The sequence below is a fragment of the Phaseolus vulgaris genome, chromosome 11 (assembly GCF_051622355.1).
Source record: "Phaseolus vulgaris cultivar YP4 chromosome 11, ASM5162235v1, whole genome shotgun sequence".
In the NCBI taxonomy this organism is placed as follows: Eukaryota; Viridiplantae; Streptophyta; class Magnoliopsida; order Fabales; family Fabaceae; genus Phaseolus; species Phaseolus vulgaris.
This window is the reverse complement of record NC_143508.1, coordinates 23,010,839-23,024,084: the sequence shown is the minus strand read 5'-3', so window position 1 is coordinate 23,024,084 and position 13,246 is coordinate 23,010,839.

Here is a 13,246-nt window from a genome sequence, read left to right as displayed (position 1 = left end):
CGAGCCCGACTTCTTGTGCCACCATCTAGCAATGGACAACCAGGTCAGACCAGTGCGACAGAGAAGAAGGAAGTTTAACGAGGAGAGAAGGCAGGCGATCAAGGATGAAACACATAAGCTCCTCGTCGCAGGCCACATCAGGGAAGTCCAGTACCCCGAGTGGTTAGCCAATGTCGTGCTAGTGAAGAAAAGCAATGGAAAGTGGCGCATGTGCGTCGATTTCACTGACCTGAACAAGGCTTGCCCAAAGGATTCGTATCCTTTGCCAAGCATAGACGCCCTGGTCGACAGTGCTGCAGGGTGCAAGTTGCTGAGTTTCCTGGACGCCTTCTCGAGGTACAACCAGATAAAGATGCATCCCATGGATGAAGAGAAGACCGCCTTCATGACCGAGAGATCGTGCTACTGCTACAAGGTGATGATGCCCTTTGGGCTGAAGAACGCGGAGGCCACGTACCAAAGGTTGATGGATAGGGTACATGCACCAATGCTGGGGAGGAATGTGCAAGCGTACGATGGATAGGGTACATCCTGACCTCGCCGGAGAAGAGCAAGCACGTTGTGGACTTGGAGGAGTTGTTCACCACAATCGCCAAGTTCAGGTTAAAGCTGAACCCCGAGAAGTGCATTTTTGGCGTGGAGGCAGGGAAGTTCTTGGGATTCCTCTTAACTGAAAGAGGAATAGAGGCCAATCTTGATAAGTGTGCTTCCATCTTGGCAATGAGGAGCCCGGCTACCGTGAAGGAGGTGCAGCAACTTACAGGTCGGATGGCCGCCCTGTCTCGTTTCGTATCGGCTAGCGGGGAGAAGGGTCATCCGTACTTTCAGTGTTTAAGGCGGAACAACAAGTTTGCCTGGTCTTGGGCGAGCCCGCCGATTTTGTGCAAACCGTTGGTGGGAACCCCTCTCAGGTTGTATTTTGCTGTGACTGAGAGGGCGGTGAGTGCGGTGCTCGCCCAAGACCAGGACCAGGCTCAGAAGCCTATTTACTTTGTCAGCAAGGTGCTGCAGGGCCCGGAGGTGAGGTATCAGGCCTTGGAGAAAGCCGCGCTGGCTGTGGTATTTTCGGCGAGGAGGTTGCGCCACTATTTTCACAGTTTTACAATACTGGTGATGACCGACTTGCCCATCCAGAAGGTTCTAAAGAGGCCTGATGTAGCTGGGAGGATGGTGAAGTGGGCGGTGGAGCTGTCGGAGTTCGATATCAAGTATGAGCCCCGAGGTCCGATCAAGGGGCAGATTTTCGCTGATTTTGTGGTCGAGCTCTCGTCAGAAGCAGCGCGAGTTGAGGGGGACGATTTCCGTTGGGTGCTCTCAGTGGACGGATCGTCGAACCAGCAGGGTAGCGGTGCTGGAGTCATCTTGGAAGGACCCAACGGTGTGCTGATTGAACAGTCCCTGAGGTTTGCCTTCAAAGCCAGCAACAATCAAGCAGAATGTGAGGCGCTGATCGCCGGAATCTTGCTGGCCAAGGAGATGGGAGCTAGGGTGCTAATGGCTAAGAGTGACTCGCTGTTGGTCACGGGACAAGTAACAGGAGAGTTCCAGGCCAAGGATCCACAAATGGCGGCTTACCTGGAGTATGTGCAGGAGTTGAAGAGTTCCTTTGTCTCCTTCGAAGTGGTGCATGTGCCCAGAGAGCAGAATGCCCGAGCTGACTTGCTAGCTAAGCTCGCCAGTTCGGGCAAGGGGGGTAGGCAGAGGACGGTGATCCAAGAAACTCTGAAGACGCCTAGGGCATTTGTGGCAGACCACCTGGTTCTTCAAATAAGCAAATCGACGGAGAAAGCGGCGAGGAGTCACAGGTCTTTGACTTAGGAAACCTTGAGATCGCCGAGAATAAGAGCATGTCGGGGGGAGAGGGTGAACATGACGCAGGTCTGCGCTACGCATGAGCCAGACACGTGGATAACACAATACCAGCGATGCCTAGCAGATGGCCTTCTCCCGCTGGATCCGACGGAGGCTAGGAAGGTAAAGAAGAACTCCAGCAAGTTCACAATGATTGATGGCGAGTTGTATAGGTTTGGGTTCACACACCCACTTCTGGAATGTGTGCACGGAGAGAAATGTACGAGAATCATGGCCGAGCTCCATGAAGGGATATGCGAAAGTCACGTCGGGGGTCGAGCTCTGGCCGCAAGAACCCTCCGTGCAGGTTACTACTGGCCAACAATGAGGGAGGACTGCAAGAAGTATGCACAGTGTTGCAAGCAATGTCAGCAGCACGCCGATTGGCACAAAGCGCCTCCCGAAGAGTTGAAGTCGATTTACAGCCCTTGGCCGTTTCATACGTGGGAGATCGACATTCTGGGACCTTTCCCATTGGCGATCAGGCAGATGAAGTACTTGGTGGTGGCAATTGAATATTTCACCAAGTGGATCGAAGCAGAACCAGTAGCCCAGATCACCGCACACAAGATCGAGAGCTTTGTGTGGAAGAACATCGTGTGCCGGTTTGGTGTGCCTAAGCGCCTGGTGTCAGACAACGGGACTCAGTTTGCAAGTCACCTGTTGAAGAAGCTGTGCGAAGAGGTGGGAATTCAACAGGTATTTGCATCCGTCGAGCACCCTCAGACAAATGGCCAAGTAGAGTCCGCCAATCGGGTATTGCTAAGAGGCTTGAAGAGAAGACTAGAGAAAGCTAAGGGATCGTGGGCTGAGGAGGTACCCTGTATAGTTTGGGCGTACCACACCACCGAGCAGTCAGGAACCCATGAGACCCCGTTTAGCCTGGTCTATGGATGCGACGCAATGATTCCAGTGGAAATCCAGGAGAGCTCGCCGAGATTCTAGAACTTTGTAGCAGAAGACTCGAATGAGGAAAGAAGGTTGAATCTGGATTTGCTGGATGAGGTCAGGGAGGAGCCGAGAGTAAAAGCCGAGGCAGTGAAAAGAAGGATTGAACGAAGGTACAACTCGAAGGTGATGCCAAGGCAGTTTAAAGAAGGCGACCTGGTGATGAGGAAGGCCCACCAGTACGAGATGGAGAACAAGTTGTCGCCTAAGTGGACAGGACCGTTCAGAATAACCGAGGCGCTCGGGAACGGCGCTTACCGCTTAGAAACATTGGAAGGAGGAGCGATTCCTCGCACTTGGAACGCCACGCACCTCAAGTTATATTACAGTTGAAGCTTTGTAAGTAAAAACAAACACGAAGAGTTTTGCAAGCTTTCTGTTAAAACAGTTTGAAGGGGCACTCTTTTTTCCCTAAGGAGGGTTTTTAATGAGGCCACCCAATAAAGAAGAGTTTTCAAAGTTTAAAGTGCTTTAGATTGCATTCTTGTTGTTACGAAAGTTTTAGAAAAAGACCTTGTCACTCGTTTGTGATTTAAGGCAAGTTTGAAGTTATGCTGCATGCTTTCTAAAAAGTTTTTAAGTCCCCATCGCTTTTCGGCGATTGGCGGCATCAGTTAAAGTTAAAAGTCCTCATCGTCTTTCGGCGATCGGAGGCACCAACAACGTTTAAAAGACCTCAACGCCCTCGCGCGTCCTGAGGCGAGAAAGAGATAAAGATCTCCTCGCCGTCGAGCGAGTGTAGGCGAGAAAGAGATAAAGTCCTCAGTGCATCCAGGGGGGAGGAGATGTACACCCTGGGCAAGTTGAGGCACCAGTTAAAGTCCTCCTCGACTTTGTGCGAGTGCAGGCGAGAGCAAGTTAAAAGTCCTCAGTGCATCCAGGGAAGAGGAGATGTAATCCCTGGGCAAAGTAAAGGCATCAGATAAAGACCTTCTCGCCGTCGAGCGAGTTCAGGCAGGATAAAGACCTTCTCGCCGTCGAGCGAGTTCAGGCAAGATAAAGACCTTTTCGCCGTCGAGCGAGTTCAGGCAAGATAAAGACCTTCTCGCCGCCGAGCGAGTTCAGGCAAGATAAAATCCTTTTCGTCTCGAACGAGTTCAGGTACGGTGTGGAGGGTGGAAGAAGCTCAAAGGATGGCTAAGGTAGGTTCGAAGAGAACGCCTAGCTATCCGGCTTATTGTTCTGAAGCTCAGGGAGGTAGAGAAGGATCCGAAAGGCACCTCTACCCCCAAATGAGGGAACAATAGCCAAGTTATGAAGGCAAAAGGAGGCTTACATCGCCAAGACCCGATGGCGATCAGAAGAAATTCAGGCGATGGCAAGAGTAAGGGCCCATTTTGATGGAGCAGATCAGGTGAACCGTATCTTAAACTATCAGTTGGATTGAAACTCGTTGTTTAGTAAGTAGTTTTACGCTGAAGTTCGTTGCCTTAAGTTCTCAAGTTGTTAAAATGCCATCGTTCGAAAGTTGATAGTTTGATCGAGTTTGAAGCAGTAAGTAAACGGTTGAGCCCGCAGAATCGCTAAGTTAATTTATTTAAGCGGTTTCTACAAGGAGAAACAAGGCAAACAGAGAGACCATACGTGGAAGCAGAAAAATTTATAATAAAGGCGGAATTAGTTTGAATACAAAGGAAAGAAAATTACAAGTAAAGATTGTGCAAAAGAAAATAGACAAATAAGTGATGGAGGAAAGTGGCTAATCTTCAGAAGGAACGATCTTCCCATCCACCACTTCGTTACAAACCGACACCATGGAGAGGTCGAGCTCGGGGTACTGGCAGACGACTTGCTCCAGGGCGGCGTCAAATCCGGCGGCAAGAACTTGGGCGGAGCTCAGTTCAAGGTCTTCGTTTTGCTGTTTGAGCCCCTCGGTTTGCTGTTTCAGCTCGTCAGCTCGCTTCTTCAGTTCTTCAGTTTCCCTACGAGTCTGAGCAAGGTCATCAGCAACCTTCTTGCCTTCGTCCCGCGCCTGGGCCAGCTCTGTAGCAATCTTTTCATTTTCCTCTCGAGCCTTGGCGAGCTCGTCCACGGCGTCGTCCCTCTCCCTCTCAACCCTTCCAAGGAGAACCTCCCGATAAGCCAATCTCTTCTCAAGGTTCTCCACCTTGGCTGCATCCGCTTTCATCGATGCCTCCAAGTTGGCCACCTTGAGCCTGTAAGGCACCAGCTTGCTCTCCAGCTCGATTTTCTCTTGAGCTAAGAGATGCAGCTTCTGGCGCAGATCGGAGGCCTCCTTGCGCGCAACCCTCAGCTCGGCACTCATGGCATCCTCCACCCTTGAGTGATCAATCTCCGCCATCATGAGGTTGCAGGATAGCTTTTCCGCCTCAATCCTTATCAGGCGATTCTCCTCTTGAAGTGTGGAGATATCGCCCTGAAGTTTTTTGCTGAAGCTCTCCACAGCTTTGGTTATGATTGAGGGGAGGTCCTCTACCATCATTTTGAGTTTAGTTGTGAAGGGCCCCCAGATTTCTCTGACCGCGAGGGGAAGGCTTGTAGCTGCTGTTGATGGGGGTGCTGAAGGAGCCTGGTGCTGACTCTCACCACCACCCTCTTGAATTGGTTGATGAGGTTGGGTTTCCTCGCGTGGTGGTGAAGAGGGGGACTCGGTTATGAGTATGGGTGAGTTGTGGGCACCTTCATCCCCACCTGGTGCGGCTTCAGCGATTGAGGCAGTAGAAGGAGGACCCTCTCCAGCAGATACGAATGGCGTGGAGGCACTAGGAGGGTTCTCCATGAAGTTGGGCTCGTTGCCCTCAACCGCAGGAAGCGCAGCTGCCAAGGGTATTGCTTGGACCGGCGGTGTTGGAGCTGGGGGAGAGGACGGTGTTGGTGTTGGGAGAGCGGGTGGTGAAGAGGGTGCCACCCTTTTCCTCTTGGTGACAAGGCCGTCCTCAGTCGCCTCATCATCCTCTTCTTCATCTTCTTGGACCAGTTGAGGAGTTTTCCTCTTTGGTTTCCTCAAGACGAGCTTCTTTCGTTGAGGGGCGGGCAGTGCCTCTGGAGGAGTTGGGCCTTGAGGGGGCGATCTGCCCTGAGCAGCGGCGATCTCCACCACCGAGTTAGGCACAGTTTGAGAGCCTGACGCCAATTTGTGGGTTCGGGCGAGCGCCCTCAGTTCAGCTAACTTGCCTTTGCCCAACATGAGATTTGCACAGTGCAAAAATATACAAGTAAGCGTAGAGGCAAAGGCGAAATATACAAGTACGTGTGCGAATGATATAAACAAATGGTGCATGAAATAAAAACCAAGTCCAGTGCGCAACAAACAAGACGCCCAATAAACACAAGACGAAAACCTAAATGTCGAGGTAAGTACTAACTGTACCGCCCTGGTGGACGGGTGCGATGACGTGGCATCCTGCTACAGTGTAGGCGTGTTGGCAGGGCGCCAGGTTGGCAGATGGGAAGGAAGTCGGGAGGCACGTGTGGTCGCCGATTGTTAAGTTGGCATGTTCCGATTTCCAGTTTACCAGAATAGGCGATCGCCAGGTTGAAGATGAAGTCGCCAGATGTAGACTCAGGCGACCAGGCAGTCGGAGATCGCCAGAATAAGCACATCGCCGAAGAAGAAGGAGAAGCAGATTATGAAGGCGGCCGACGAGACCACAGGGAAGGTGTATGAAGGCCCTAACTCGCCAGTTTCAGTAGAGATCGCACTCCTAAGTTAGCTATGCACTGGGCAGTACCATGCATAAGTAACTTAGCCAAAATGAGAGTAGAAGCAGCGCCAAGTCAGGGAGCCTCCAGATGATGGCACGTGTACAGTTGGATGCGAGCCACGTGTCCAAGTCTGTAACTGCCAGGAGAGAGAAAACCACCAGGTATATAAGAGTTCTTAACAGATTTTCTGAGGTACGCACGTTCAGTTCATACACTTTACGCTTGCGAGTGACAGAGCTGTTTGTGAGAGAGAGAGTTTGCACGGTTCCAGTTCTTAGTATTTGGTGATACCATCACTGACTTGAGCGTCGGAGTGCGATCGGCCGCAGCGGCGCTGTATCGTTTCTTTGCAGGTTCTTGAGATAGATCCAGAGGAGGAACGGAAGTGAGAAGCGGCGCGCACGTCGATCCTTTGACGAGGCATTCTCCAGCGCTCCGGTCAACAGGCAGGATCATCAGGCGCCCACCGTGGGGCCGTGTAAAACGTGCTCCCATCCACAGCGTGAGTTCGTGGAAGCTTTCGAGGTTTTCTGCGCGGTTGTGTGCTGGTGCAACCGTCGTTTGCAGTTTCTTTGAGTTTCGTTCGGTGAAGTTTGCGTTTTAAACCGTTTGTTTGGCTTTTCGATCGGTGGATTCGGTTCCTTTCGTTTGCTTGTTTGGTTCGCGGAGAAACGGTGGTTTTTGGTGAAGCTGCGATCTTCTTCGAAGGTTTGCGGTGTTCTTGAGTTCTTGCGCAGTTTCTTGAGTTTTCTCCGGTTGATCGCTGATTCGATCGTGGTTGAAGTGTTATTTGCTGTATTTCTGTGGTTCGCTGAAGTTAATGAGAAAGATGAGAAGCAATCGCTCCAGTCCCGTGGCTCCTGTCGCTGCTGAAGGCGACACCGCCATGACCATGGCGCAGATGGCAGAGATGATGCGCTCGTTGCAGGCCACTGTAGAAGCCTCGCGCGTCGAGCAGGCAAGGATACATGAGGACCTGGTCACCTCTCGCGCCAGGAACGAGGAGCTCAACAAGGTAGCTGAGGAGCTGCGTCCAGCTCTTCAGGAGCAGCAGGGTCGTTCTTCAGCTGAAGAGGTGGCACCGTCGACGCCGCCTCGCGTCTTCCCAATGCCTTTCATTCAGGCGATTACCGACACGCCAATTCCCACGAGCGTGGTTCCGGTTAAAGCTGTTTTTACCGGCGTGGAGGATCCAGAGGCTCATCTGACCACGTTCCACACCCAGATGATGCTGTCGGGAGGGTCGGAGGCCGTCTACTGTAAGATGTTCGTGAGCACGCTCCAGGGAACGGCGATGGAGTGGTTTGTGAGCCTGCCTAATGGCCACATAACTAATTTTCAACAATTCTCGAAAATCTTTGTCGAGCAGTATATCGTGAATAAGGCACCGCCGAGGGTGTCCTATGATCTGTTTGATATAAGGCAGTACCATGGGGAGTCCCTCAGAGACTACCTCAATCGCTTCGGCGCGCAGATGGTCAGATCGCCGGCAAAGGATGAAGAAATGCTGGTCTATGCCTTCAAGAAGGGCGTGCAGCCAGGGCCATTCTGCGATGCCTTGATCAGGGCTCATCCAGTGACGTTTGCTGAAGTCAGGCGACTTGCGGTGGCCCACATCGCCGACGAGAGTGAAGTCGCCGAGAAGAGAGGCAGCGTGGCTCCCGCCAGGCCACGCGCCCAGACCAGGATCCAGCCACAGAGGGTGCTGGAAACGGCAGCGGCGGCCAGAAAAGACCAAAGGACTCGCTATCCTTACGATAGGAGAAATAAGGGAAGAAGCCAAGCGCGCCAACCACCAGCACGCCAACAACCAGCACGCCGGGAATACAATCGCCCGCCTAAGCACAAATTCGTCATGGGACTAGCGGACCTGATCGCTATCCCTAACATATCTGCTAGGTTGAAGGCGCCCGAGAAGGTGGGCGACAAGGTGCTGGGGTCAAAGCCGGACGTTTGCTGCGAGTTCCACCAGTGCTTTGGCCACAACCTGGACTCGTGTTTGTCTTTAGGATACCAGCTCGATGATCTGGTTAAGAGCGGGTTCCTAAACGACTATCTGCTGGACAGAAGGACCGAAGGAGCGTCGAGTTCCCAGCCAGCATGTGGAGAAGCCCAACAACACGAGATGCCTATCCATGGGGAAATCCACACCATTGCAGGGGGTTTCTCAGGTGGTGGATGCACCGCATCGCAGAGGAAAAAGTATGCGCGATCGGTGATGTCGGTGGACATGTTTGAAGATCACTCGCCGGAAGTGGACATTACGTTCACCAAGCAGGATCTTCGGGACGTTGTGCCTCATGACAACGATCCCATTGTTATTTCGTTGATAACAGCAGGGAGGAAGGTCCACCGAGTTCTGGTGGACCAAGGAAGCTCGGCAGACGTGATGTTCTGGCCGACTTTTACGCAGCTGGAATTACCCCTTGACCAGCTGAGGCCCTATGGAGGATGCTTGTATGGGTTCGCTGGCGACCAGGTGGAGGTCAGCGGGTACATTGAGCTGAGAACTACGTTTACCGATGAGGCTGGGTCGAGGACGGAGAAAATCAAGTACCTCATCGTAAACGCCCCCTTAGCGTACAACATCCTGCTGGGAAGGCCCACTCTTAACAGGATAGGTGCCATTCCGTCGACACGGCACATGAAGGTGAAGTTGCCATCGATGGAGGGGGTGGTGATCACGATAAAGTCTGATCAGAAAGAAGCAAAAAGGTGCTATGAGAATAGCCTGAAAAATAAAAGATCAGTGAGCTATGTAACGACCACCCCGCCTCCCGGTGTGAAGCCCAGACCACCGGTAACAGAGGAGGCCGCCGGAAGGGATGTAGAGATGGTAGATGCTGAGCTGGGGGAGAGGAATGCTGGCCTGGAGGAAGAAGAGGCGCGGAATCGCCCTGAGGGAGCAAGGGAACAGGGAATCGCCAGGGCGGTGATCGCCAGAGAATCCAGGCCCAAACCTGTCGAGCAGTGGCTCGAAAAGGAGATCGGAGGGAAAATCTTCAAACTGGGAAGATCTCTGGAAGTTGATCTCCAGGACCAGATCGCCAAGGTGATTGAGCGGCATCTGGACGCGTTTGCATGGTCCGCCTCGGACATGCCCGGGATTGATCCCGACTTTCTGTGCCATCATCTGGCGATGGACAACATGGTGAGACCAGTGCGACAAAGGAGAAGGAAATTCAACGAAGAGAGGAGGCAGGCGATCAGAGACGAAACCCAGAAACTCCTCGCTGCAGGCCACATCAGGGAAGTCCAGTACCCTGAATGGTTGGCGAACGTCGTACTGGTGAAGAAGAGCAACGGGAAATGGCGCATGTGCGTCGATTTCACCGATCTGAATAAGGCTTGCCCAAAGGATTCGTATCCTTTACCAAGCATTGATGCCCTGGTTGATAGTGCTGCAGGGTGCAAGCTGCTGAGTTTCCTGGATGCCTTCTCGGGCTATAATCAGATCAAGATGCATCCCATGGATGAAGAAAAGACAGCCTTCATGACGGAGAGGTCGTGCTACTGCTATAAGGTGATGCCGTTTGGGCTGAAGAATGCGGGGCCACGTACCAGAGGCTGATGGATCGAGTACTTGCACCAATGCTGGGAAGGAACGTGCAAGCTTACGTCGATGACATGGTCGTGACCTCGCAGGAGAAAAGCAAGCACGTTGCAGACTTGGAAGAGTTGTTCACGACGATCGCCAAGTTCAAGTTGAAGCTCAACCCGGAGAAATGCATTTTCGGCGTGGAGGCTGGAAAATTTTTGGGTTTTCTCTTGACTGAAAGAGGAATAGAAGCCAACCCAGACAAGTGTGCCGCCATCTTGACGATGAGAAGCCCGGCTACGGTGAAAGAGGTCCAGCAGCTAACAGGTCGGATGGCAGCCCTATCTCGCTTCGTGTCAGCTAGCGGAGAGAAGGGGCATCCCTATTTTCAATGTCTGCGGCGCAATAACAAGTTCGCTTGGACGAAAGAATGTGAGGAAGCTTTCGTCAAGATGAAGGAATATCTGGCGAGCCCGCCGGTTCTGTGCAAACCACTGGCGGGAATCCCTCTCAGGTTGTATTTCGCGGTGACTGAGAGGGCGGTGAGTGCGGTGCTCGCCCAGGACCAGGATCAGGCTCTGAAGCCTATTTATTTTGTGAGCAAGGTGCTGCAGGGCCCAGAAACGAGATATCAGGCCCTGGAAAAGGCTGCGCTGGCTGTGGTGTTTTCGGCGAGGAGGTTGCGCCACTACTTCCACAGCTTCACAATACTGGTGATGACTGACCTGCCCATCCAGAAGGTCTTGAAGAAACCTGACATTGCGGGAAGAATGGTGAAGTGGGCAGTGGAGTTGTCAGAATTTGACATTAAATATGAACCCCGAGGCCCGATCAAGGGGCAAATCTTTGCAGATTTTGTAGTCGAGCTCTCATCAGAGGCGACGCGGGTTGAAGGAGATGACTTCCGTTGGGTACTCTCGGTGGATGGATCGTCGAACCAGCAGGGTAGCGGTGCTGGAGTCATATTGGAAGGACCCAACGGCGTGCTGATCAAACAATCGTTGAGATTCGCCTTCAAAGCCAGCAACAATCAAGCAGAGTATGAGGCGCTGATCGCCGGGATTCTGCTGGCCAAGGAGATGGGAGCTAGGGTGCTGATGGCTAAAAGTGACTCGCTGCTAGTCACAGGGCAAGTAACAGGCGAGTTCCAGGCTAATGATCCACAAATGGCGGCTTACTTGGCGTATGTGCAGGAATTGAAGAGTTCCTTTGCCTCTTTTGAAGTGGTCCATGTGCCCCGAGAACAGAATGCCCGAGCTGACTTGCTTGCTAAGCTCGCCAGTTCAGGCAAGGGGGGTAGGCAGAGGACGGTGATTCAAGAAACCCTGAAGACGCCGAGGGCATTTGTAGCAGATCACCTGGTCCTTCAGATAAGCAAGTCGACGGAGAGAGCAGCGAGAAGCCATAAGTCTTTGACGCAAGAAACTCTGAGATCGCCGAGAATTAGAGCACGTCGAGGAGAGAAGGTGGACGTGATGCAGGTCTGCGCCACCCATGAGCCAGACACTTGGATAACACAGTACAAGCGGTGCTTGGCAGATGGCCTCCTCCCGCTGGATCCAACAGAAGCTAGGAAGGTAAAGAAAAATTCCAGCAAGTATACATTGATTGATGGCGATCTGTACAGGTTTGGGTTCACTCACCCACTCCTGGAATGTATACACGGCGAGAAGTGCACGAGAATTATGGCAGAGCTCCACGAAGGAATATGTGGAAGTCACGTCGGGGGTCGAGCTCTGGCCGCGAGGACTCTCCGTGCAGGCTACTATTGGCCATCCATGAGAGAAGATTGCAAGAAGTATGCCCAATGCTATAAACAGTGCCAGCAGCACGCCGATTGGCACAAGGCACCTCCCGAGGAGTTGAAGTCGATCTATAGCCCTTGGCCGTTTCATACTTGGGGAATCGACATCCTGGGACCTTTCCCGCTGGCGATCAGGCAAATGAAGTACTTGGTGGTGGCGATTGAGTACTTCACCAAGTGGATTGAAGCAGAACCAGTGGCCCAGATCACCGCGCACAAGATCGAAGGTTTTGTATGGAAGAACATCGTGTGCCGGTTTGGAGTGCCTAAGCGCCTGGTGTCTGACAATGGGACGCAGTTTGCAAGCCACCTGTTGAAGAAGCTTTGCGAAGGAGTAGGAATTCAACAAGTGTTTGCATCCGTCGAGCACCCTCAAACAAATGGCCAGGTGGAATCAGCTAATCGGGTGTTGCTGAGAGGTTTGAAGAGAAGGCTCGAGAAAGCCAAGGGAAGTTGGGCTGAGGAGGTGCCCCGTATAGTCTGGGCGTACCACACCACCGAGCAGTCCGGAACCCATGAGACCCCGTTTAGCTTGGTCTATGGGTGTGACGCCATGATTCCAGTGGAGATCCAGGAAAGCTCGCCGAGATTCCAGAACTTCGTAGAGGAAGACTCGAATGAAGAGAGAAGGCTGAACCTGGATCTGCTGGATGAGGTCAGGGAGGAAGCAAGGCTGAAGGCTGAGGCGGTGAAGAGAAGGGTCGAGCGAAGGTACAATTCTAAGGTGATGCCAAGGCAGTTTAGAGAAGGCGATCTGGTGATGAGGAAGGCCCACCAGTACGAGATGGAGAATAAACTATCACCCAAGTGGACTGGACCGTTCAGAATAACCGAGGCACTCGGGAACGGAGCCTACCGCTTATAGACGCTGGAAGGAGGGGCGATCCCTCGTACCTGGAACGCCACACACCTGAAGTTGTACTATAATTAAGAGCTTTGTAAGTAAAGACAAACACAAATGTTATATTACGATGTCTCTGTTAAAACAGTTTCAAGGGGGCACTCTTTTTTCCCTAAGGAGGGTTTTTAATGAGGCCACCCAATAAAAGAAGAGTTTTCGAAGTATAAGGTGTTTCCAGATTGCATGTGTGCTGTTTTCGAAAGTTTTGAAGAAAGACCTTGTCATTTGTACATGATTTGAGGCAAGAAAAGATATATCGCGTGCTTTCTAAAAAGTTTTAAAGTCCTCATCGTCTTTCGGCGATTGGAGGCACCAGTTAAGTTTTAAAGTCCTCATCGTCTTTCGGCGATCGGAGGCACCAGATGAAAGACCTCAACGCCCTCGCGCGTTTTGAGGCAAGTTAAAAGACCTCCTCGCCGTTGAGCGAGTGCAGGCGAGAAAGAGGAAAAGTCCTCCGTGTTTCTGGGGGCGAGAAGATGTAACTCCCGGGGCAACGTAGAGGCAAGTTAAAGACCTCCTCGCCGTCGAGCGGGTGCAG